The following is a 26,102-nucleotide window of genomic DNA, read 5'->3' as shown; positions in this document are numbered from 1 at the left end:
ATATGTTTTTGTTTAGATATTATCGTTAAATCACTGAGCAAACTCGGAGCACTTCACCGGCGGTGACTCTCTCCTCGCGTGACAGCCTGAGGTCGCGCAGCAGCCTAACTGCCTATATCGCACTTTGTAAAGAAACTGGGCTGGCGGATATCGCGTTTTGTGAAAAAATAAATTTTGTAGTAGCCTTAAAATGTACATTTTTAAATCGTATTAATGGCAGCAATTCACACATAGGTTAAGGTACATCTGAACAGTGATTTCCAATAATAAAATCCAAATGTCAAAAAATGGCGTTTATCGCGTTTTGCAACCAAACTCTTCATATGGACTTCTTTATGGCTGACATAACCTCAAAAGGAGTCAACGAGTATGTATAGAAAGTTCAAGTTCATTGACTCTTATGCCAGAAATATGTTCAGTAGTTCAAAAAGGGGCCTCTGTATTACTGATTTAACATCAGAATAAGTCTATGAGTTTATATCGCTTAAAACATTTTGAGGACCCATTGACCACAAATAAGTTCAATAGGTCAGATTTGGACTTTTAAAGGGCTTATGAAGCATCAGAAGGAGTCTATAAGTAGAAAGTTCAAGATCGAGGACTCTTTGGCCTAAATATTTTCAGTAGGTCGATTCTGGTATGGAAAGTTCAAGTTCATGGACTCTTGGACCAGAAATATGTTCAATAGTGAAATATGGACAATTGTCTGGCTGATGTACTACTACCTGAAAGAGTCTATAATCATTAATAGAGAGTTCAAGATCAATCACGCTTCAGTCAGAAATATGTTCAATAAGTCAAATCTGAAATACTGCATGGCTGAAGAAACATCAGATTCTAGAGTCTATGAGTGTGTTTTGATTGTTCAAGATCGAGGACTCTTTTGCTAGAAAAATGTTCAGTAGATAATTTATGGGCTGCTGTGTGGCTGATGAATCATCATAAGGAGTCTATGAGCATGTATAAAAAGTTCAAAATCGAGGACTGTTTTACCAGAAATTTTTTCAGCGGGTAAATTATAGCTTGTCTGGCTACTATAACATCGCAAGAAGTCAATCTGTATATATGGAAGTTAAAGTTCAAGAACTCTTAAGTCAGAAATATGTTCATCTGTTCAAAAAGGGACCTCTGTAGTACCAATTTAACATCAGAATGATCGCAAGTTTATATCGCTTAAAACCTTTTGAGGACCCTTTGACCAGAAATAAGTTCAATATGGACTTCTATACAGCTTATGGAGCATCAGGAGGAGTCTATATAGAAAGTTCAATATTGAGGACTCTTTGGCCAGAAATATATTCCTTGGGTCAAATATGGACTTCTTTATGGCTGACGTAACCTCAAAAGGAGTCAACAAGTATGTATAGAAAGTTCAAGTTCAAGAACTCTTAGGCCAGAAATATGTTCAGTAGTTTAAAAAGGGGCCTCTGTATTACTGATTTAACATCAGAATAAGTCTATGAGTTTATATCGCTTAAAACCTTTTGAGGACCCATTGACCAGATGTACTACTTCCTGAAAAAGTCTATAATCAATAATAGAGAGTTCAAGATCAATCACGCTTCTATAAGTTCAATAGGTCAGATTTGGACTTTTAAAGTGCTTTTGAAGCATCAGAAGGAGTCTATAAGTAGAAAGTTCAAGATCGAGGACTCTTTGGCCAGTAATATTTTCAGTAGGTCGATTCTGGTATGGAAAGTTCAAGTTCATGGACTCTTGGACCTGTCTTGCTACTATAACATCGCAAGAAGTCAATCTGGATATATGGAAGTTAAAGTTCAAGAACTCTTAAGTCAGAAATATGTTCATCTGTTTAAAAAGGGACCTCTGTAGTACCGATTTAACATCAAATTGATCGCAAGTTTATATCGCTTAAAACCTTTTGAGGACCCTTTGACCAGAAATAAGTTCAATAGGTCAGATATGAACTTCTATACGGCTTATGGAGCATCAGGAGGAGTCTATATAGAAAGTTCAAGATTGAGGACTCTTTGGCCAGAAATATATTCCTTGGGTCAATTATGGACTTCTTTATGGGTGACATAACCTTAAAAGGAGTCAACGAGTATGTATAGAAAGTTCAAGTTCAAGATCTCTTTGGCCAATAATATTTTCAGTAGGTCGATTCTGGTGTGGAAAGTTCAAGTTCATGGACTCTTGGACCAGAAATATATTCCTTGGGTCAAATATGGACTTCTTTATGGCTGACATAACCTCAAAAGGAGTCAACGAGTATGTATAGAAAGTTCAAGTTCATAGACTCTAATGCCAGAAATATGTTCAGTAGTTCAAAAGGGGCCTCTGTATTACTGATTTAACATCAGAATAAGTCTATGAGTTTATATCGCTTAAAACCTTTTGAGGACCCATTGACCACAAATAAGTTCAATAGGTCAGATTTGGACTTTTAAAGGGCTTATGAAGCATCAGAAGGAGTCTATTAGTAGAAAGTTCAAGATCGAGGACTCTTTGGCCAGTAATATTTTCAGTAGGATGATTCTGGTATGGAAAGTTCAAGTTCATGGACTCTTGGACCAGAAATATGTTCAACAGTGAAATATGGACAATTGTCTGGCTGATGTACTACTACCTGAAAGAGTCGATAATCATTAATAGAGAGTTCAAGATCAATCACGCTTCAGTCAGAAATATGTTCAATAAGTCAAATCTGAAATACTGCATGGCTGAAGAAACATCAGAATCTAGAGTCTATGAGTGTGTTTTGATTGTTCAAGATCGAGGACTCTTTTGCCAGAAAAATGTTCAGTAGGTAATTTATGGGCTGCTGTGTGGCTGATGAATCATCATAAGGAGTCTATGAGCATGTATAAAAAGTTCAAAATCGAGAACTGTTTTACCAGAAATATTTTCAGCGGGTCAATTATAGCCTGTCTTGCTACTATAACATCGCAAGAAGTCAATCTGGATATATGGAAGTTAAAGTTCAAGAACTCTTAAGTCAGAAATATGTTCATCTGTTCAAAAAGGGACCTCTGTAGTACCGATTTAACATCAAATTGATCGCAAGTTTATATCGCTTAAAACCTTTTGAGGACCCTTTGACCAGAAATAAGTTCAATAGGTCAGATATGAACTTCTATACGGCTTATGGAGCATCAGGAGGAGTCTATATAGAAAGTTCAAGATTGAGGACTCTTTGGCCAGAAATATATTCCTTGGGTCAATTATGGACTTCTTTATGGGTGACATAACCTTAAAAGGAGTCAACGAGTATGTATAGAAAGTTCAAGTTCAAGATCTCTTTGGCCAATAATATTTTCAGTAGGTCGATTCTGGTATGGAAAGTTCAAGTTCATGGACTCTTGGACCAGAAATATATTCCTTGGGTCAAATATGGACTTCTTTATGGCTGACATAACCTCAAAAGGAGTCAACGAGTATGTATAGAAAGTTCAAGTTCATAGACTCTAATGCCAGAAATATGTTCAGTAGTTCAAAAAGGGGCCTCTGTATTACTGATTTAACATCAGAATAAGTCTATGAGTTTATATCGCTTAAAACCTTTTGAGGACCCATTGACCACAAATAAGTTCAATAGGTCAGATTTGGACTTTTAAAGGGCTTATGAAGCATCAGAAGGAGTCTATTAGTAGAAAGTTCAAGATCGAGGACTCTTTGGCCAGTAATATTTTCAGTAGGATGATTCTGGTATGGAAAGTTCAAGTTCATGGACTCTTGGACCAGAAATATGTTCAACAGTGAAATATGGACAATTGTCTGGCTGATGTACTACTACCTGAAAGAGTCGATAATCATTAATAGAGAGTTCAAGATCAATCACGCTTCAGTCAGAAATATGTTCAATAAGTCAAATCTGAAATACTGCATGGCTGAAGAAACATCAGAATCTAGAGTCTATGAGTGTGTTTTGATTGTTCAAGATCGAGGACTCTTTTGCCAGAAAAATGTTCAGTAGGTAATTTATGGGCTGCTGTGTGGCTGATGAATCATCATAAGGAGTCTATGAGCATGTATAAAAAGTTCAAAATCGAGAACTGTTTTACCAGAAATATTTTCAGCGGGTCAATTATAGCCTGTCTTGCTACTATAACATCGCAAGAAGTCAATCTGGATATATGGAAGTTAAAGTTCAAGAACTCTTAAGTCAGAAATATGTTCATCTGTTCAAAAAGGGACCTCTGTAGTACCGATTTAACATCAAATTGATCGCAAGTTTATATCGCTTAAAACCTTTTGAGGACCCTTTGACCAGAAATAAGTTCAATAGGTCAGATATGAACTTCTATACGGCTTATGGAGCATCAGGAGGAGTCTATATAGAAAGTTCAAGATTGAGGACTCTTTGGCCAGAAATATATTCCTTGGGTCAATTATGGACTTCTTTATGGGTGACATAACCTTAAAAGGAGTCAACGAGTATGTATAGAAAGTTCAAGTTCAAGATCTCTTTGGCCAATAATATTTTCAGTAGGTCGATTCTGGTATGGAAAGTTCAAGTTCATGGACTCTTGGACCAGAAATATATTCCTTGGGTCAAATATGAAGAGTTTCGTTGCAAAATGAGATATATCCATTTTGAGAAATGTTGGTTATTTGACATTATTATTTAAGACATCAACAGTCAAGTTCATTCACAATTTTTTGTACATTAAACTATTACTTGAGCTCAGTGAAGGCCAGGGACACAATATTCTTCAAATCCAGGATATTTTTTATTTAATTTTATGTCCATAAATAAGTCAAAAACCATGCCAAAATGCAACCTATTTATCTTAACATTGTCAAACATCTTAAATTGGTTAAAAAAACAATACATCATAAATATATGGAATAGTATATACAAAGATTGATTAATAATAATAAGATTCTGAGTTAGTTTTGGCCAGAACATAGGCTACACAACATAATTTTTTTTTTTTTTTTTTTTTTTTTTTGCAAAACACTATATATCCACCTTAGGCTATATTCTACTACTGTAATGCCATTAAGAAAAGCTAGTGAATCAATGTTTTGTGTGTGCGTGCGCGCGTGCGTGCGTGTGTGTGTCGCACGATGACCACAATTAATCTTTGGATGTTTTCCCTCCCCTGAATGCCTTGCCCGTTTGGTCTTCTCCCTTTGATGATTTTCTTTAAATTATGCCTTCCTCTTTCTCCCAACAGCAGCTGGAATGACCGGCTCCAATCGAAATCCATAACGTTAGCTTGACTCTGAAGCTTTGATTCTCTGACTGACAGGCAGCTGTTGATCAGTGACGTAGCCTACGTGACTGACAGCTCGCCTACAGTATAAACAATTAAATGGTAAACGTTTCTTAGTTAGCCTATTAAATCCTCTTTTTAAAAATATGTTTTTGTTTAGATATTATCGTTAAATCACTGAGCAAACTCGGAGCACTTCACCGGCGGTGACTCTCTCCTCGCGTGACAGCCTGAGGTCGCGCAGCAGCCTAACTGCCTATATCGCACTTTGTAAAGAAACTGGGCTGGCGGATATCGCGTTTTGTGAAAAAATAAATTTTGTAGTAGCCTTAAAATGTACATTTTTAAATCGTATTAATGGCAGCAATTCACACATAGGTTAAGGTACATCTGAACAGTGATTTCCAATAATAAAATCCAAATGTCAAAAAATGGCGTTTATCGCGTTTTGCAACCAAACTCTTCATATGGACTTCTTTATGGCTGACATAACCTCAAAAGGAGTCAACGAGTATGTATAGAAAGTTCAAGTTCATTGACTCTTATGCCAGAAATATGTTCAGTAGTTCAAAAAGGGGCCTCTGTATTACTGATTTAACATCAGAATAAGTCTATGAGTTTATATCGCTTAAAACATTTTGAGGACCCATTGACCACAAATAAGTTCAATAGGTCAGATTTGGACTTTTAAAGGGCTTATGAAGCATCAGAAGGAGTCTATAAGTAGAAAGTTCAAGATCGAGGACTCTTTGGCCTAAATATTTTCAGTAGGTCGATTCTGGTATGGAAAGTTCAAGTTCATGGACTCTTGGACCAGAAATATGTTCAATAGTGAAATATGGACAATTGTCTGGCTGATGTACTACTACCTGAAAGAGTCTATAATCATTAATAGAGAGTTCAAGATCAATCACGCTTCAGTCAGAAATATGTTCAATAAGTCAAATCTGAAATACTGCATGGCTGAAGAAACATCAGATTCTAGAGTCTATGAGTGTGTTTTGATTGTTCAAGATCGAGGACTCTTTTGCTAGAAAAATGTTCAGTAGATAATTTATGGGCTGCTGTGTGGCTGATGAATCATCATAAGGAGTCTATGAGCATGTATAAAAAGTTCAAAATCGAGGACTGTTTTACCAGAAATTTTTTCAGCGGGTAAATTATAGCTTGTCTGGCTACTATAACATCGCAAGAAGTCAATCTGTATATATGGAAGTTAAAGTTCAAGAACTCTTAAGTCAGAAATATGTTCATCTGTTCAAAAAGGGACCTCTGTAGTACCAATTTAACATCAGAATGATCGCAAGTTTATATCGCTTAAAACCTTTTGAGGACCCTTTGACCAGAAATAAGTTCAATATGGACTTCTATACAGCTTATGGAGCATCAGGAGGAGTCTATATAGAAAGTTCAATATTGAGGACTCTTTGGCCAGAAATATATTCCTTGGGTCAAATATGGACTTCTTTATGGCTGACGTAACCTCAAAAGGAGTCAACAAGTATGTATAGAAAGTTCAAGTTCAAGAACTCTTAGGCCAGAAATATGTTCAGTAGTTTAAAAAGGGGCCTCTGTATTACTGATTTAACATCAGAATAAGTCTATGAGTTTATATCGCTTAAAACCTTTTGAGGACCCATTGACCAGATGTACTACTTCCTGAAAAAGTCTATAATCAATAATAGAGAGTTCAAGATCAATCACGCTTCTATAAGTTCAATAGGTCAGATTTGGACTTTTAAAGTGCTTTTGAAGCATCAGAAGGAGTCTATAAGTAGAAAGTTCAAGATCGAGGACTCTTTGGCCAGTAATATTTTCAGTAGGTCGATTCTGGTATGGAAAGTTCAAGTTCATGGACTCTTGGACCTGTCTTGCTACTATAACATCGCAAGAAGTCAATCTGGATATATGGAAGTTAAAGTTCAAGAACTCTTAAGTCAGAAATATGTTCATCTGTTTAAAAAGGGACCTCTGTAGTACCGATTTAACATCAAATTGATCGCAAGTTTATATCGCTTAAAACCTTTTGAGGACCCTTTGACCAGAAATAAGTTCAATAGGTCAGATATGAACTTCTATACGGCTTATGGAGCATCAGGAGGAGTCTATATAGAAAGTTCAAGATTGAGGACTCTTTGGCCAGAAATATATTCCTTGGGTCAATTATGGACTTCTTTATGGGTGACATAACCTTAAAAGGAGTCAACGAGTATGTATAGAAAGTTCAAGTTCAAGATCTCTTTGGCCAATAATATTTTCAGTAGGTCGATTCTGGTGTGGAAAGTTCAAGTTCATGGACTCTTGGACCAGAAATATATTCCTTGGGTCAAATATGGACTTCTTTATGGCTGACATAACCTCAAAAGGAGTCAACGAGTATGTATAGAAAGTTCAAGTTCATAGACTCTAATGCCAGAAATATGTTCAGTAGTTCAAAAGGGGCCTCTGTATTACTGATTTAACATCAGAATAAGTCTATGAGTTTATATCGCTTAAAACCTTTTGAGGACCCATTGACCACAAATAAGTTCAATAGGTCAGATTTGGACTTTTAAAGGGCTTATGAAGCATCAGAAGGAGTCTATTAGTAGAAAGTTCAAGATCGAGGACTCTTTGGCCAGTAATATTTTCAGTAGGATGATTCTGGTATGGAAAGTTCAAGTTCATGGACTCTTGGACCAGAAATATGTTCAACAGTGAAATATGGACAATTGTCTGGCTGATGTACTACTACCTGAAAGAGTCGATAATCATTAATAGAGAGTTCAAGATCAATCACGCTTCAGTCAGAAATATGTTCAATAAGTCAAATCTGAAATACTGCATGGCTGAAGAAACATCAGAATCTAGAGTCTATGAGTGTGTTTTGATTGTTCAAGATCGAGGACTCTTTTGCCAGAAAAATGTTCAGTAGGTAATTTATGGGCTGCTGTGTGGCTGATGAATCATCATAAGGAGTCTATGAGCATGTATAAAAAGTTCAAAATCGAGAACTGTTTTACCAGAAATATTTTCAGCGGGTCAATTATAGCCTGTCTTGCTACTATAACATCGCAAGAAGTCAATCTGGATATATGGAAGTTAAAGTTCAAGAACTCTTAAGTCAGAAATATGTTCATCTGTTCAAAAAGGGACCTCTGTAGTACCGATTTAACATCAAATTGATCGCAAGTTTATATCGCTTAAAACCTTTTGAGGACCCTTTGACCAGAAATAAGTTCAATAGGTCAGATATGAACTTCTATACGGCTTATGGAGCATCAGGAGGAGTCTATATAGAAAGTTCAAGATTGAGGACTCTTTGGCCAGAAATATATTCCTTGGGTCAATTATGGACTTCTTTATGGGTGACATAACCTTAAAAGGAGTCAACGAGTATGTATAGAAAGTTCAAGTTCAAGATCTCTTTGGCCAATAATATTTTCAGTAGGTCGATTCTGGTATGGAAAGTTCAAGTTCATGGACTCTTGGACCAGAAATATATTCCTTGGGTCAAATATGGACTTCTTTATGGCTGACATAACCTCAAAAGGAGTCAACGAGTATGTATAGAAAGTTCAAGTTCATAGACTCTAATGCCAGAAATATGTTCAGTAGTTCAAAAAGGGGCCTCTGTATTACTGATTTAACATCAGAATAAGTCTATGAGTTTATATCGCTTAAAACCTTTTGAGGACCCATTGACCACAAATAAGTTCAATAGGTCAGATTTGGACTTTTAAAGGGCTTATGAAGCATCAGAAGGAGTCTATTAGTAGAAAGTTCAAGATCGAGGACTCTTTGGCCAGTAATATTTTCAGTAGGATGATTCTGGTATGGAAAGTTCAAGTTCATGGACTCTTGGACCAGAAATATGTTCAACAGTGAAATATGGACAATTGTCTGGCTGATGTACTACTACCTGAAAGAGTCGATAATCATTAATAGAGAGTTCAAGATCAATCACGCTTCAGTCAGAAATATGTTCAATAAGTCAAATCTGAAATACTGCATGGCTGAAGAAACATCAGAATCTAGAGTCTATGAGTGTGTTTTGATTGTTCAAGATCGAGGACTCTTTTGCCAGAAAAATGTTCAGTAGGTAATTTATGGGCTGCTGTGTGGCTGATGAATCATCATAAGGAGTCTATGAGCATGTATAAAAAGTTCAAAATCGAGAACTGTTTTACCAGAAATATTTTCAGCGGGTCAATTATAGCCTGTCTTGCTACTATAACATCGCAAGAAGTCAATCTGGATATATGGAAGTTAAAGTTCAAGAACTCTTAAGTCAGAAATATGTTCATCTGTTCAAAAAGGGACCTCTGTAGTACCGATTTAACATCAAATTGATCGCAAGTTTATATCGCTTAAAACCTTTTGAGGACCCTTTGACCAGAAATAAGTTCAATAGGTCAGATATGAACTTCTATACGGCTTATGGAGCATCAGGAGGAGTCTATATAGAAAGTTCAAGATTGAGGACTCTTTGGCCAGAAATATATTCCTTGGGTCAATTATGGACTTCTTTATGGGTGACATAACCTTAAAAGGAGTCAACGAGTATGTATAGAAAGTTCAAGTTCAAGATCTCTTTGGCCAATAATATTTTCAGTAGGTCGATTCTGGTATGGAAAGTTCAAGTTCATGGACTCTTGGACCAGAAATATATTCCTTGGGTCAAATATGAAGAGTTTCGTTGCAAAATGAGATATATCCATTTTGAGAAATGTTGGTTATTTGACATTATTATTTAAGACATCAACAGTCAAGTTCATTCACAATTTTTTGTACATTAAACTATTACTTGAGCTCAGTGAAGGCCAGGGACACAATATTCTTCAAATCCAGGATATTTTTTATTTAATTTTATGTCCATAAATAAGTCAAAAACCATGCCAAAATGCAACCTATTTATCTTAACATTGTCAAACATCTTAAATTGGTTAAAAAAACAATACATCATAAATATATGGAATAGTATATACAAAGATTGATTAATAATAATAAGATTCTGAGTTAGTTTTGGCCAGAACATAGGCTACACAACATAATTTTTTTTTTTTTTTTTTTTTTTTTTTGCAAAACACTATATATCCACCTTAGGCTATATTCTACTACTGTAATGCCATTAAGAAAAGCTAGTGAATCAATGTTTTGTGTGTGCGTGCGCGCGTGCGTGCGTGTGTGTGTCGCACGATGACCACAATTAATCTTTGGATGTTTTCCCTCCCCTGAATGCCTTGCCCGTTTGGTCTTCTCCCTTTGATGATTTTCTTTAAATTATGCCTTCCTCTTTCTCCCAACAGCAGCTGGAATGACCGGCTCCAATCGAAATCCATAACGTTAGCTTGACTCTGAAGCTTTGATTCTCTGACTGACAGGCAGCTGTTGATCAGTGACGTAGCCTACGTGACTGACAGCTCGCCTACAGTATAAACAATTAAATGGTAAACGTTTCTTAGTTAGCCTATTAAATCCTCTTTTTAAAAATATGTTTTTGTTTAGATATTATCGTTAAATCACTGAGCAAACTCGGAGCACTTCACCGGCGGTGACTCTCTCCTCGCGTGACAGCCTGAGGTCGCGCAGCAGCCTAACTGCCTATATCGCACTTTGTAAAGAAACTGGGCTGGCGGATATCGCGTTTTGTGAAAAAATAAATTTTGTAGTAGCCTTAAAATGTACATTTTTAAATCGTATTAATGGCAGCAATTCACACATAGGTTAAGGTACATCTGAACAGTGATTTCCAATAATAAAATCCAAATGTCAAAAAATGGCGTTTATCGCGTTTTGCAACCAAACTCTTCATATGGACTTCTTTATGGCTGACATAACCTCAAAAGGAGTCAACGAGTATGTATAGAAAGTTCAAGTTCATTGACTCTTATGCCAGAAATATGTTCAGTAGTTCAAAAAGGGGCCTCTGTATTACTGATTTAACATCAGAATAAGTCTATGAGTTTATATCGCTTAAAACATTTTGAGGACCCATTGACCACAAATAAGTTCAATAGGTCAGATTTGGACTTTTAAAGGGCTTATGAAGCATCAGAAGGAGTCTATAAGTAGAAAGTTCAAGATCGAGGACTCTTTGGCCTAAATATTTTCAGTAGGTCGATTCTGGTATGGAAAGTTCAAGTTCATGGACTCTTGGACCAGAAATATGTTCAATAGTGAAATATGGACAATTGTCTGGCTGATGTACTACTACCTGAAAGAGTCTATAATCATTAATAGAGAGTTCAAGATCAATCACGCTTCAGTCAGAAATATGTTCAATAAGTCAAATCTGAAATACTGCATGGCTGAAGAAACATCAGATTCTAGAGTCTATGAGTGTGTTTTGATTGTTCAAGATCGAGGACTCTTTTGCTAGAAAAATGTTCAGTAGATAATTTATGGGCTGCTGTGTGGCTGATGAATCATCATAAGGAGTCTATGAGCATGTATAAAAAGTTCAAAATCGAGGACTGTTTTACCAGAAATTTTTTCAGCGGGTAAATTATAGCTTGTCTGGCTACTATAACATCGCAAGAAGTCAATCTGTATATATGGAAGTTAAAGTTCAAGAACTCTTAAGTCAGAAATATGTTCATCTGTTCAAAAAGGGACCTCTGTAGTACCAATTTAACATCAGAATGATCGCAAGTTTATATCGCTTAAAACCTTTTGAGGACCCTTTGACCAGAAATAAGTTCAATATGGACTTCTATACAGCTTATGGAGCATCAGGAGGAGTCTATATAGAAAGTTCAATATTGAGGACTCTTTGGCCAGAAATATATTCCTTGGGTCAAATATGGACTTCTTTATGGCTGACGTAACCTCAAAAGGAGTCAACAAGTATGTATAGAAAGTTCAAGTTCAAGAACTCTTAGGCCAGAAATATGTTCAGTAGTTTAAAAAGGGGCCTCTGTATTACTGATTTAACATCAGAATAAGTCTATGAGTTTATATCGCTTAAAACCTTTTGAGGACCCATTGACCAGATGTACTACTTCCTGAAAAAGTCTATAATCAATAATAGAGAGTTCAAGATCAATCACGCTTCTATAAGTTCAATAGGTCAGATTTGGACTTTTAAAGTGCTTTTGAAGCATCAGAAGGAGTCTATAAGTAGAAAGTTCAAGATCGAGGACTCTTTGGCCAGTAATATTTTCAGTAGGTCGATTCTGGTATGGAAAGTTCAAGTTCATGGACTCTTGGACCTGTCTTGCTACTATAACATCGCAAGAAGTCAATCTGGATATATGGAAGTTAAAGTTCAAGAACTCTTAAGTCAGAAATATGTTCATCTGTTTAAAAAGGGACCTCTGTAGTACCGATTTAACATCAAATTGATCGCAAGTTTATATCGCTTAAAACCTTTTGAGGACCCTTTGACCAGAAATAAGTTCAATAGGTCAGATATGAACTTCTATACGGCTTATGGAGCATCAGGAGGAGTCTATATAGAAAGTTCAAGATTGAGGACTCTTTGGCCAGAAATATATTCCTTGGGTCAATTATGGACTTCTTTATGGGTGACATAACCTTAAAAGGAGTCAACGAGTATGTATAGAAAGTTCAAGTTCAAGATCTCTTTGGCCAATAATATTTTCAGTAGGTCGATTCTGGTGTGGAAAGTTCAAGTTCATGGACTCTTGGACCAGAAATATATTCCTTGGGTCAAATATGGACTTCTTTATGGCTGACATAACCTCAAAAGGAGTCAACGAGTATGTATAGAAAGTTCAAGTTCATAGACTCTAATGCCAGAAATATGTTCAGTAGTTCAAAAGGGGCCTCTGTATTACTGATTTAACATCAGAATAAGTCTATGAGTTTATATCGCTTAAAACCTTTTGAGGACCCATTGACCACAAATAAGTTCAATAGGTCAGATTTGGACTTTTAAAGGGCTTATGAAGCATCAGAAGGAGTCTATTAGTAGAAAGTTCAAGATCGAGGACTCTTTGGCCAGTAATATTTTCAGTAGGATGATTCTGGTATGGAAAGTTCAAGTTCATGGACTCTTGGACCAGAAATATGTTCAACAGTGAAATATGGACAATTGTCTGGCTGATGTACTACTACCTGAAAGAGTCGATAATCATTAATAGAGAGTTCAAGATCAATCACGCTTCAGTCAGAAATATGTTCAATAAGTCAAATCTGAAATACTGCATGGCTGAAGAAACATCAGAATCTAGAGTCTATGAGTGTGTTTTGATTGTTCAAGATCGAGGACTCTTTTGCCAGAAAAATGTTCAGTAGGTAATTTATGGGCTGCTGTGTGGCTGATGAATCATCATAAGGAGTCTATGAGCATGTATAAAAAGTTCAAAATCGAGAACTGTTTTACCAGAAATATTTTCAGCGGGTCAATTATAGCCTGTCTTGCTACTATAACATCGCAAGAAGTCAATCTGGATATATGGAAGTTAAAGTTCAAGAACTCTTAAGTCAGAAATATGTTCATCTGTTCAAAAAGGGACCTCTGTAGTACCGATTTAACATCAAATTGATCGCAAGTTTATATCGCTTAAAACCTTTTGAGGACCCTTTGACCAGAAATAAGTTCAATAGGTCAGATATGAACTTCTATACGGCTTATGGAGCATCAGGAGGAGTCTATATAGAAAGTTCAAGATTGAGGACTCTTTGGCCAGAAATATATTCCTTGGGTCAATTATGGACTTCTTTATGGGTGACATAACCTTAAAAGGAGTCAACGAGTATGTATAGAAAGTTCAAGTTCAAGATCTCTTTGGCCAATAATATTTTCAGTAGGTCGATTCTGGTATGGAAAGTTCAAGTTCATGGACTCTTGGACCAGAAATATATTCCTTGGGTCAAATATGGACTTCTTTATGGCTGACATAACCTCAAAAGGAGTCAACGAGTATGTATAGAAAGTTCAAGTTCATAGACTCTAATGCCAGAAATATGTTCAGTAGTTCAAAAAGGGGCCTCTGTATTACTGATTTAACATCAGAATAAGTCTATGAGTTTATATCGCTTAAAACCTTTTGAGGACCCATTGACCACAAATAAGTTCAATAGGTCAGATTTGGACTTTTAAAGGGCTTATGAAGCATCAGAAGGAGTCTATTAGTAGAAAGTTCAAGATCGAGGACTCTTTGGCCAGTAATATTTTCAGTAGGATGATTCTGGTATGGAAAGTTCAAGTTCATGGACTCTTGGACCAGAAATATGTTCAACAGTGAAATATGGACAATTGTCTGGCTGATGTACTACTACCTGAAAGAGTCGATAATCATTAATAGAGAGTTCAAGATCAATCACGCTTCAGTCAGAAATATGTTCAATAAGTCAAATCTGAAATACTGCATGGCTGAAGAAACATCAGAATCTAGAGTCTATGAGTGTGTTTTGATTGTTCAAGATCGAGGACTCTTTTGCCAGAAAAATGTTCAGTAGGTAATTTATGGGCTGCTGTGTGGCTGATGAATCATCATAAGGAGTCTATGAGCATGTATAAAAAGTTCAAAATCGAGAACTGTTTTACCAGAAATATTTTCAGCGGGTCAATTATAGCCTGTCTTGCTACTATAACATCGCAAGAAGTCAATCTGGATATATGGAAGTTAAAGTTCAAGAACTCTTAAGTCAGAAATATGTTCATCTGTTCAAAAAGGGACCTCTGTAGTACCGATTTAACATCAAATTGATCGCAAGTTTATATCGCTTAAAACCTTTTGAGGACCCTTTGACCAGAAATAAGTTCAATAGGTCAGATATGAACTTCTATACGGCTTATGGAGCATCAGGAGGAGTCTATATAGAAAGTTCAAGATTGAGGACTCTTTGGCCAGAAATATATTCCTTGGGTCAATTATGGACTTCTTTATGGGTGACATAACCTTAAAAGGAGTCAACGAGTATGTATAGAAAGTTCAAGTTCAAGATCTCTTTGGCCAATAATATTTTCAGTAGGTCGATTCTGGTATGGAAAGTTCAAGTTCATGGACTCTTGGACCAGAAATATATTCCTTGGGTCAAATATGAAGAGTTTCGTTGCAAAATGAGATATATCCATTTTGAGAAATGTTGGTTATTTGACATTATTATTTAAGACATCAACAGTCAAGTTCATTCACAATTTTTTGTACATTAAACTATTACTTGAGCTCAGTGAAGGCCAGGGACACAATATTCTTCAAATCCAGGATATTTTTTATTTAATTTTATGTCCATAAATAAGTCAAAAACCATGCCAAAATGCAACCTATTTATCTTAACATTGTCAAACATCTTAAATTGGTTAAAAAAACAATACATCATAAATATATGGAATAGTATATGCAAAGATTGATTAATAATAATAAGATTCTGAGTTAGTTTTGGCCAGAACATAGGCTACACAACATAATTTTTTTTTTTTTTTTTTTTTTTTTTGCAAAACACTATATATCCACCTTAGGCTATATTCTACTACTGTAATGCCATTAAGAAAAGCTAGTGAATCAATGTTTTGTGTGTGCGTGCGCGCGTGCGTGCGTGTGTGTGTCGCACGATGACCACAATTAATCTTTGGATGTTTTCCCTCCCCTGAATGCCTTGCCCGTTTGGTCTTCTCCCTTTGATGATTTTCTTTAAATTATGCCTTCCTCTTTCTCCCAACAGCAGCTGGAATGACCGGCTCCAATCGAAATCCATAACGTTAGCTTGACTCTGAAGCTTTGATTCTCTGACTGACAGGCAGCTGTTGATCAGTGACGTAGCCTACGTGACTGACAGCTCGCCTACAGTATAAACAATTAAATGGTAAACGTTTCTTAGTTAGCCTATTAAATCCTCTTTTTAAAAATATGTTTTTGTTTAGATATTATCGTTAAATCACTGAGCAAACTCGGAGCACTTCACCGGCGGTGACTCTCTCCTCGCGTGACAGCCTGAGGTCGCGCAGCAGCCTAACTGCCTATATCGCACTTTGTAAAGAAACTGGGCTGGCGGATATCGCGTTTTGTGAAAAAATAAATTTTGTAGTAGCCTTAAAATGTACATTTTTAAATCGTATTAATGGCAGCAATTCACACATAGGTTAAGGTACATCTGAACAGTGATTTCCAATAATAAAATCCAAATGTCAAAAAATGGCGTTTATCGCGTTTTGCAACCAAACTCTTCATATGGACTTCTTTATGGCTGACATAACCTCAAAAGGAGTCAACGAGTATGTATAGAAAGTTCAAGTTCATTGACTCTTATGCCAGAAATATGTTCAGTAGTTCAAAAAGGGGCCTCTGTATTACTGATTTAACATCAGAATAAGTCTATGAGTTTATATCGCTTAAAACATTTTGAGGACCCATTGACCACAAATAAGTTCAATAGGTCAGATTTGGACTTTTAAAGGGCTTATGAAGCATCAGAAGGAGTCTATAAGTAGAAAGTTCAAGATCGAGGACTCTTTGGCCTAAATATTTTCAGTAGGTCGATTCTGGTATGGAAAGTTCAAGTTCATGGACTCTTGGACCAGAAATATGTTCAATAGTGAAATACGGACAATTGTCTGGCTGATGTACTACTACCTGAAAGAGTCTATAATCATTAATAGAGAGTTCAAGATCAATCACGCTTCAGTCAGAAATATGTTCAATAAGTCAAATCTGAAATACTGCATGGCTGAAGAAACATCAGATTCTAGAGTCTATGAGTGTGTTTTGATTGTTCAAGATCGAGGACTCTTTTGCTAGAAAAATGTTCAGTAGATAATTTATGGGCTGCTGTGTGGCTGATGAATCATCATAAGGAGTCTATGAGCATGTATAAAAAGTTCAAAATCGAGGACTGTTTTACCAGAAATTTTTTCAGCGGGTAAATTATAGCTTGTCTGGCTACTATAACATCGCAAGAAGTCAATCTGTATATATGGAAGTTAAAGTTCAAGAACTCTTAAGTCAGAAATATGTTCATCTGTTCAAAAAGGGACCTCTGTAGTACCAATTTAACATCAGAATGATCGCAAGTTTATATCGCTTAAAACCTTTTGAGGACCCTTTGACCAGAAATAAGTTCAATATGGACTTCTATACAGCTTATGGAGCATCAGGAGGAGTCTATATAGAAAGTTCAATATTGAGGACTCTTTGGCCAGAAATATATTCCTTGGGTCAAATATGGACTTCTTTATGGCTGACGTAACCTCAAAAGGAGTCAACAAGTATGTATAGAAAGTTCAAGTTCAAGAACTCTTAGGCCAGAAATATGTTCAGTAGTTTAAAAAGGGGCCTCTGTATTACTGATTTAACATCAGAATAAGTCTATGAGTTTATATCGCTTAAAACCTTTTGAGGACCCATTGACCAGATGTACTACTTCCTGAAAAAGTCTATAATCAATAATAGAGAGTTCAAGATCAATCACGCTTCTATAAGTTCCCCTTCAGGAACTCCGCTGCGTGAAATCGCAGTGGGGAACCGCCCCCCAGCGTAGCGCGTCTGAATCATGAATGAAATCAGTCAATGGAGATAGAGTACACGCGAGTGACGTCATCGACCAGGAAGCTATAAATATCCCCCGAATACACAAGCCGCCAGCTTTCTCACTTCAGCAAAGCGCTCTGTGTGTGTGTCTGAAATCTTTCGATTGTGTGTTTGTCTGTTGCTAGACAGGAGTTTTCACTATATCTATATATTTATATATTTATAAAAAAACCAATATGAGTGTGACGAGCGAGCAGCAGTACAGAAAGTGTGTTCCCCCCTGTACTCGATACATCACAGGTGGGGATTCACATGAACTGTGTGTTGCTTGTTTGGGAGTGCAGCATGCCCAGTCAGCTCTCGAGGGGGCTGATTGCGAGCATTGCGAGCGTTTCCCACTAAGAACCCTGCGCTCGCGGCGATCGCTCTTCGAGGAGAGTGGTTTGCTGCGAGCTCCCCAGGGCTCGGGTCCCGCTTCTGTTGAGGCAGAGCGGCGGCGCTTGTCCTGGGGTTCGCAGATGGATCTCACCGGCGACGTTGAGACGGGCCCCGCCCTATCTCAGCTATCTCCGGCGGGATCCAGTGCCTCTCGCCCGGCTCTGGAAGCACGCGCTGCGGCCGTTACTTCTGCCCGGGTGGAGGCACATGAGGTTCAGGAACTTAGATTATCCAGTTCTGAGGAGCTGGATGTCGAAAGTTTCACATCAGAAGATACTGGAGACTCGTCACTCCAGCATAATGCTGAAGAAGGGCTGATGGATATTTTAACTCGTGCTGTTGAAAAGCTCAGCATCGAGTGGCCAACTGACAGGCAGGAGTCTAGAATAAAAAGCAAATTGGATGATAGATTTCTGTCTGCACGTCCTCAGCCTTCTCGCCGGTGTTTACCGTTCTTCCCTGATCTTCACACTGAGGTGTCAAAGACCTGGGCTAGACCGGTTTCCAGTAGAATTTACACAAATCAATCCAATGCATATGGTAATATTTTTGGAGCTAAATCTTCTGGTTATGTGACGATGCCGAAGGCGGAGGAGACGCTCGCGAGCTATCTCTCTCCTGCTTCGTCGTCTTCACTTAAAGCACCGGCCCTTCCCTCTAGACCGCTAAAAAACACTTCAGCGCTCGTGGGGAAGGCTTACTCGGCTGCGGGGCAGGCGGCTGCATGTCTTCACACTATGGCCATTATGCAGGCTTATCAGGCCGACCTGTTAAAAGATGTTTGTGAGGGGGGTGAAATTTCTATGACTATGATTAATGAGCTCAGGCAGACTGCTGATCTCACTCTCCGGGCCACCAAGGAGACCGCTAAATCCATCGGCCGGTCTATGGCAGCCATGGTGGCCACGGAGAGACACTTATGGTTGAGTCAGACTTCTATGAAGGAGAAGGATAAGACTCTCCTTTTAAATGCTCCCGTTTCGCCTGCGGGCCTCTTCGGTGACGCTCTTCAATCTGTCACCGAGAGGTTCCAGGAGGAAAAAAAGCAGACGGCGGCGTTTCACAAATTTATTCCCCTCAAAGTTCGCATCACTGGGGCTGCTGAGCGAGGGCAGTCCCAGCAGCCGAGTACAGCAAAAAGAGAGCAGCAGAAGAAGAGTGTCGCGTCTCGTGCCCCCCCGCAGAGAAACTGGAGGGACGAGACGGGGCGCTCTCCGGCGCGGCCTTCTCGGGGCAGGGCTGATCTGAGGACAGTCATTGTCGCTAAGAAGGCCGCGTCAAAAAGGTCCTGACGTTTTCAGCGCCAGGGCTCTGAGGGTGGTCCCCGCCGAGAGAGACTTGAGTCCACCTCCCTTAAGGGTGCCCTGTCTCTCCAGGCGCCCTCAGGGGCCCATCCTACTAACCCTGCCAAAACAGGGCGTAGGAGGGTCCGGCGAGTGCTTTCCCGAGGGACGCTCGCCCTCTCTAATGAGGGCTCCAGAGTGTTCAGAACAGTCGTTCCCTGCCGGTGCGCCGTTACAGGGCACTGTGTCTGTCACTCAGGAGGTTCAACCAGAGGCCAGCCCCGAGAGGCTGGTACCCTTAGTAGAATTTTTGGCAGAGTGGAAAAACCTTCCAAATGTGTCTCGTTGGGTCCTGCACACGATCAAGAGAGGTTACGCCATACAGTTCAGGTCTCGTCCGCCTCTGTTCAGAGGGGTCCTTCCCACAGTGGTGGGCCCCGAGCAGGCTCTGGTAATGGAACAGGAGGTTATGACTCTCCTTCAAAAAGGAGCTATAGAGCGGGTTCCTCCTCCCAGCAGGGAGTCAGGCTATTACAGCCGGTACTTCATTGTTCCGAAGAAAGACGGGGGGTTGCGTCCAATTTTAGATCTGCGCATTTTAAATCGCACTGTAGGGAGACTCAAGTTCAAAATGCTTACTCTCAAACAGATCGTGTCACAAATCAGGTCCGAGGACTGGTTTGTCACGATAGACCTAAAGGACGCCTACTTCCATGTATCGATTCTTCCTCAACATCGGAAATTCCTGAGATTTGCGTTTGGGGACCAAGCATACCAATATCGGGTCCTTCCGTTCGGTCTAGCACTGTCACCCCGAACATTCACCAAGTGTATGGATGCGGCGATAGCCCCATTGAGACTTCAGGGCATCCGCATCCTGAACTATATAGACGACTGGTTAATCCTAGCTCAGTCGGAACATCAAGCGGTTCGGCATCGAGATGTCGTTCTCGCTCACATCAAGAGATTGGGGTTGAGACTGAACACCAAGAAGAGTGTGCTTTCTCCAGCACAGAGAACCACTTTTCTCGGTGTAGTGTGGGATTCAACGATGATGCAGGCACGGTTGTCACCTGCTCGGGTTGCTTCGATTCTCGCCGCAGTCAGACAAATCAAGCTAGGCCAGCTATTCACTGTGAAACAGTTCCAGAGACTGTTAGGTCTCATGGCGGCAGCGTCCAACGTTATTCCTTTTGGCCTGCTGCACATGAGACCGTTGCAGTGGTGGCTCAGAACCAGGGGATTCTCCCCGAGGGGAAATCCGCTCCGCACGATCTTGAGTTCGCGACGCTGTCTTCGCGCCCTGATCGTGTGGAACGATCCTTGGTTTCTGTCCCAAGGTCCTGTGTTGGGAGCTCCTTGTCGTCGCGTAACGCTAACGACAGATGCTTCTCTCACGGGTTGGGGGGCGATCATGAGTGGTCGCCCAGCTCAGGGTTTGTGGGAGGACCATCATCTCCTATGGCACATAAACTGTCTAGAAATGTTGGCAGTGTTTCAGGCTCTGAAGCACTTCCTCCCAGACCTAAGGGGCCACCATGTCCTTGTCCGGACAGACAACACATCGGTGGTCTCTTATATAAACCATCAGGGGGGTCTGCGGTCGCGGCCGCTATGCAAACTAGCCAGTCAGATCCTTCTATGGTCCCAGGGGAAACTTCTGTCTCTGAGAGCGATTTATCTCCCGGGGTATCTAAATCAGGGGGCGGACATCCTGTCGAGGCAGGGGCCGAGGCCCGGGGAATGGAGACTTCACCCCGAGGTGGTGGAGCTCCTCTGGAAGCACTTTGGTCATGCCGAGGTAGACCTCTTTGCTTCCCGAGAGACATCACATTGTCCTCTGTGGTTCTCTCTCAGCCATCCAGCCCCGCTGGGGTTGGACGCTATGGTACAGGCGTGGCCGAGGTCTCGCCTGTACGCCTTTCCCCCGATTGCTCTGCTCCCAGGAGTTCTGGAGAGGGTTCGCCGGGACGGAGTCAAGCTACTCCTGATAGCCCCGTTCTGGCCGGCCCGAGTATGGTTTTCGGACCTGGTGTCCCTTCTCGACGGCTCTCCCCTGGAGATACCGATCAGGAGGGACCTATTATCTCAGGCGAGCGGTGCCATCTTTCACCCTCGCCCAGAAATGTGGAAGCTGTGGGCTTGGCCTCTGAGGGGGCCCAGCTCATAGATCTTGGTCTCTCGACTGAGGTCGTTGAGACCATCCTCCAGTCCAGAGCTCCCGCCACAAGGAGGCTTTATGCCGCGAGGTGGAAACTTTTCACCTCCTGGTGTAGTGAGCGCCAGCAGGACCCAGTTAACTGCCCGGTTGGTACAGTGCTGGAGTTCCTGCAGGATCGTCTCTCTACAGGGTTATCCCACTCCACACTGAAGGTGTACGTGGCGGCCCTAGCTGCTTACCACGCCCCTTCGAGTGGAGGTTCTCTCGGGAGACACCCACTTGTATCTCGCTTCCTTCGTGGCACCTTGAGGCTGAGGCCAGCAGTACGCACGAGGGTACCATCATGGGACTTGGCCATCGTTTTGGAGGGCCTCTCCTTAGCTCCTTTCGAGCCCCTTGAAGAAGTTTCTGAGAAGTTCCTTACTCTAAAAACAATTTTCCTGCTTGCTATTTCGTCTCTCAAAAGGATTGGAGACATTCAAGCACTTTCGGTTGCTCCCTCGTGCCTGGAATTTTCACCTGGTATGGCTAAGGCTTTTCTCTATCCGAGGCCAGGCTATGTTCCTAAGGTTCCAACTACTCCAGTTAGACCTGTCATACTGCAGGCTTTTTGTCCTCCTCCGTTTCTGACGTCGGACCAGGAGAAACTTTATCTGCTCTGCCCTGTTAGGGCCTTAGATGCTTATGTCCACAGAGCTGCCCTGTGGAGGAAATCTGAACAGCTGTTTGTTTGTTTTGGGCCACCTAACAAGGGGTGCCCTGCATCTAAGCAAAGGATGAGCAAGTGGGTGGTCGAGGCCATCTCACTTGCTTATGAGTCGGCAGGTCAGCCTTCACCTTTGGCTGTACGGGCTCACTCCACCCGGAGTATGGCTGCTTCTAAAGCTCTCCTTTCAGGAGTGTCTCTTCAGGACGTCTGTGATGCGGCAGGCTGGTCCTCACCGCATACTTTCGTCAGATTTTATAGTCTTGACTTTGGCTCCACTCCCGGGGCTCAGGTTCTCTCGTCAGTTTGTGCTCCCTAATGCACACACTACGGGGTTTTGGTCGTATGGGGACGTGGGTATTGCGTTCCCCACTGCGATTTCACGCAGCGGAGTTCCTGAAGGGGAACGTCCCGGGTTACGTATGTAACCCTAGTTCCCCGAAGGAACGGACGCTGCGTGTCCTGCCATACTTCCTGCATCCCCTGGATCGCTTGCTTCAGTGACTTTAAGCTGGCGGCTTGTGTATTCGGGGGATATTTATAGCTTCCTGGTCGATGACGTCACTCGCGTGTACTCTATCTCCATTGACTGATTTCATTCATGATTCAGACGCGCTACGCTGGGGGGCGGTTCCCCACTGCGATTTCACGCAGCGTCCGTTCCTTCGGGGAACTAGGGTTACATACGTAACCCGGGACGTTCAATAGGTCAGATTTGGACTTTTAAAGTGCTTTTGAAGCATCAGAAGGAGTCTATAAGTAGAAAGTTCAAGATCGAGGACTCTTTGGCCAGTAATATTTTCAGTAGGTCGATTCTGGTATGGAAAGTTCAAGTTCATGGACTCTTGGACCTGTCTTGCTACTATAACATCGCAAGAAGTCAATCTGGATATATGGAAGTTAAAGTTCAAGAACTCTTAAGTCAGAAATATGTTCATCTGTTTAAAAAGGGACCTCTGTAGTACCGATTTAACATCAAATTGATCGCAAGTTTATATCGCTTAAAACCTTTTGAGGACCCTTTGACCAGAAATAAGTTCAATAGGTCAGATATGAACTTCTATACGGCTTATGGAGCATCAGGAGGAGTCTATATAGAAAGTTCAAGATTGAGGACTCTTTGGCCAGAAATATATTCCTTGGGTCAATTATGGACTTCTTTATGGGTGACATAACCTTAAAAGGAGTCAACGAGTATGTATAGAAAGTTCAAGTTCAAGATCTCTTTGGCCAATAATATTTTCAGTAGGTCGATTCTGGTGTGGAAAGTTCAAGTTCATGGACTCTTGGACCAGAAATATATTCCTTGGGTCAAATATGGACTTCTTTATGGCTGACATAACCTCAAAAGGAGTCAACGAGTATGTATAGAAAGTTCAAGTTCATAGACTCTAATGCCAGAAATATGTTCAGTAGTTCAAAAGGGGCCTCTGTATTACTGATTTAACATCAGAATAAGTCTATGAGTTTATATCGCTTAAAACCTTTTGAGGACCCATTGACCACAAATAAGTTCAATAGGTCAGATTTGGACTTTTAAAGGGCTTATGAAGCATCAGAAGGAGTCTATTAGTAGAAAGTTCAAGATCGAGGACTCTTTGGCCAGTAATATTTTCAGTAGGATGATTCTGGTATGGAAAGTTCAAGTTCATGGACTCTTGGACCAGAAATATGTTCAACAGTGAAATATGGACAATTGTCTGGCTGATGTACTACTACCTGAAAGAGTCGATAATCATTAATAGAGAGTTCAAGATCAATCACGCTTCAGTCAGAAATATGTTCAATAAGTCAAATCTGAAATACTGCATGGCTGAAGAAACATCAGAATCTAGAGTCTATGAGTGTGTTTTGATTGTTCAAGATCGAGGACTCTTTTGCCAGAAAAATGTTCAGTAGGTAATTTATGGGCTGCTGTGTGGCTGATGAATCATCATAAGGAGTCTATGAGCATGTATAAAAAGTTCAAAATCGAGAACTGTTTTACCAGAAATATTTTCAGCGGGTCAATTATAGCCTGTCTTGCTACTATAACATCACAAGAAGTCAATCTGGATATATGGAAGTTAAAGTTCAAGAACTCTTAAGTCAGAAATATGTTCATCTGTTCAAAAAGGGACCTCTGTAGTACCGATTTAACATCAGAATGATCGCAAGCTTATATCAGTTAAAACCTTTTGAGGACCCTTTGATCAGAAATAAGTTCAATATGGACTTCTATACGGCTTATGGAGCATCAGGAGGAGTCTATATAGAAAAATCAAGATTGAGGACTCTTTGGCCAGAAATATATTCCTTGGGTCAATTATGGACTTCTTTATGGCTAACAAAACCTCAAAAGGAGTCAACGAGTATGTATAGAAAGTTCAAGAACTCTTAGGCCAGAAATATGTTCAGTAGTTAGAAAAGGGGCCTCTGTATTACTGATTTAACATCAGAATAAGTCTATGAGTTTATATCGCTTAAAACCTTTTGAGGACCCATTGACCAGAAATAAGTTCAATGGGTCAGATTTGGAATTTTAAAGAGCTTATGAAGCATCAGAAGGAGTCTATAAGTAGAAAGTTCAAGATCAAGGACTCTTTGGCCAGTAATATTTTCATAAGGTCGATTCTGGTATGGAAAGTTCAAGTTCATGGACTCTTGGACCAGAAATATGTTCAATAGTGAAATATGGACAATTGTCTGGCTAATGTACTACTACCTGAAAAAGTCTATAATCATTAATAGAGAGTTCAAGATCAATCACACTTCAGTCAGAAATATGTTCAATAAGTCAAATCTGAAATACTGCATGGCTGAAGAAACATCAGATTCTAGAGTCTATGAGTGTGTTTTGATTGTTCAAGATCGAGGACTCTTTTTTCAGAAAAATGTTCAGTAGGTAATTTATGGGCTGCTGTGTGGCTGATGAATCATCATAGGAGTCTATGAGCATGTATAAAAAGTTCAAAATCGAGAACTGTTTTACCAGAAATATTTTCAGCGGGTCAATTATAGCCTGTCTGGCTACTATAACATCGCAAGAAGTCAATCTGTATATATGGAAGTTAAAGTTCAAGAACTCTTAAGTCAGAAATATGTTCATCTGTTCAAAAAGGGACCTCTGTAGTACCAATTTAACATCAGAATGATCGCAAGTTTATATCGCTTAAAACCTTTTGAGGACCCTTTGACCAGAAATAAGTTCAATATGGACTTCTATACAGCTTATGGAGCATCAGGAGGAGTCTATATAGAAAGTTCAATATTGAGGACTCTTTGGCCAGAAATATATTCCTTGGGTCAAATATGGACTTCTTTATGGCTGACGTAACCTCAAAAGGAGTCAACGAGTATGTATAGAAAGTTCAAGTTCAAGAACTCTTAGGCCAGAAATATGTTCAGTAGTTTAAAAAGGGGCCTCTGTATTACTGATTTAACATCAGAATAAGTCTATGAGTTTATATCGCTTAAAACCTTTTGAGGACCCATTGACCAGATGTACTACTTCCTGAAAAAGTCTATAATCAATAATAGAGAGTTCAAGATCAATCACGCTTCTATAAGTTCAATAGGTCAGATTTGGACTTTTAAAGTGCTTTTGAAGCATCAGAAGGAGTCTATAAGTAGAAAGTTCAAGATCGAGGACTCTTTGGCCAGTAATATTTTCAGTAGGTCGATTCTGGTATGGAAAGTTCAAGTTCATGGACTCTTGGACCTGTCTTGCTACTATAACATCGCAAGAAGTCAATCTGGATATATGGAAGTTAAAGTTCAAGAACTCTTAAGTCAGAAATATGTTCATCTGTTCAAAAAGGGACCTCTGTAGTACCGATTTAACATCAAATTGATCGCAAGTTTATATCGCTTAAAACCTTTTGAGGACCCTTTGACCAGAAATAAGTTCAATAGGTCAGATATGAACTTCTATAC

The sequence above is a fragment of the Phoxinus phoxinus genome (genome assembly GCF_949152265.1).
Source record: "Phoxinus phoxinus genome assembly, chromosome: 8".
Lineage (NCBI taxonomy): Eukaryota > Metazoa > Chordata > Actinopteri > Cypriniformes > Leuciscidae > Phoxinus > Phoxinus phoxinus.
The sequence above is the reverse complement of the archived record's forward strand: the minus strand, read 5'-3'. Positions refer to the sequence as shown.